The sequence below is a fragment of the Amblyraja radiata genome, chromosome 37 (genome assembly GCF_010909765.2).
Source record: "Amblyraja radiata isolate CabotCenter1 chromosome 37, sAmbRad1.1.pri, whole genome shotgun sequence".
Taxonomy (NCBI): Eukaryota; Metazoa; Chordata; class Chondrichthyes; order Rajiformes; family Rajidae; genus Amblyraja; species Amblyraja radiata.
Window position 1 is genome coordinate 19,116,586 of NC_045992.1, and position 1,937 is coordinate 19,118,522.

Here is a 1,937-nt window from a genome sequence, read left to right on the forward strand (position 1 = left end):
TTCCAAGAGCATGGCTTTCGATAACTATATTGTGCAGGGTTCCAATGACAGGGGATAGATTCTCGGAGCAATGTTTCCGGAGGTTGTGGGTAAATGGAACGAGGAAGCCACAGAGCAATTACAAAAACAACAATTAAAATAATTTGGGCAGGTACATGATTTGGAACAGTTCAAAGGATATCGACCGAAAACGCACAAAGTGGGTCGAGGTCAGATTTAACTTCTGGTCAGCATGGACGAGTTGGATTGTAGGGCCTGCTTTCCGGCTCTATCAATATTTAGCTCTATGACCAGTAAGCCAAATATCTCTGGTAAGAAAGTTACTGGAGATCTGACAGATAAGGTGTACATGCATTTGGAAAGACAGGAGTTAATTAGCGACAGTCAAGCTGCTGAATGTCGCTAATCAATTTCGATCTCCAAAGATGTATTTATATATTATTTATCAGAATCCCCACCAGTAACTTTCCTACACAGCTGACAGGCTTACCAGTCATACAATACTTCCCTAATTGAAGCTTGAGTGTTTTTACGAAGTTCCCAAGAAGCTTATTGGTGGCATGACAGTAGATATATCTACATAGCCCATGGACCTATCTTCAAGGATGGATATAGGAGGTACTAGAGGATATAGCTTTATGATGACAAGCCGCAGAGGTCTGTTTAGGGCCTGTTGCTGTTTGTCATAAATATAGAAACGAATTACATGAGAATGCACAAAGCATGAATAGGCAAAGCAATAGACATAGAAACATAGAAAATAGGTGCAGGAGTAGGACATTCAGCCTGCACCGCCATTCAATATGATCATGGCTGATCATCCAACTCAGTATCCCATCCCTGCCTTCTCTCCATACCCCCTGATCCCTTTAGCCACAAGGGCCACATCTAACACCCTCTTAAATATAGCCAATGAACTGGCCTCAACTACCTTCTGTGGCAGAGAATTCCACAGATTCACCACTCTCCGTGTAAAAAATGATTTTCTCATCTCGGCCCTAAAAGACTTCCCTCTTATCCTTAAACTGTGACCCCTAGTTCTGGACTTCCCCAACATCGGGAATAAACTTCCTGCATCTAGCCTGTCCAACCCCTTAAGAATTTTGTAAGTTCTAGCGTGTACAAGCCGAGTCTATCCAGTCTTTCTTCATATGAAAGTCCTGCCATCCCAGGAATCAGTCTGGTGAACCTTCTCTGTACTCCCTATATGGCAAGAATGTCTTTCCTCAGATTAGGAGACCAAAATTGTACGCAATACTCCAGGTGTGGTCTCACCAAGACCCTGTACAACTGCAGTAGAACCTCCCTGCTCTTATACTCAAATCCTTTTGCTATGAATGCTAACATAACATTCACTTTCTTCATTGCCTGCTGCACCTGCATGCCTACTTTCAATGACTGGTGTTCCATGACACCCAGGTCTCGTTGCATCTCCCCTTTTCCTAATCGGCCACCATTCAGATACAAGTCTACTTTCCTGTTTTTGCCGCCAAAGTGGATAACCTCACATTTATCCACATTATACTGCATCTGCCATGCATTTGCCCACTCACCCAACATATCCAAGTCACCTTGCAGCCTCCTAGCATCCTCCTCACAGCTAACACTGCCCCCCAGCTTCGTGTCATCCGCAAGCTTGGAGATGTTGCATTCAATTACCTCATCCAGATCATTAATATATAGTGTAAATAGCTGGGGTCCCAGCACTGAGCCTTGCGGTACCCCACTAGTCACTGCCTGCCATTGTGAAAAGGACCCGTTTACTCCTACTCTTTGCTTCCTGTCTGCCAGCCAGTTCTCTATCCACATCAATACTGAACCCCCAATACCGTGTGCTTTAAATTTGCATACTAATCTCTTATGTGGGACCTTGTCGAAAGCCTTCTGAAAGTCCAGATATAACACATCCACTGGTTCTCCCTTATCCACTCTACTAG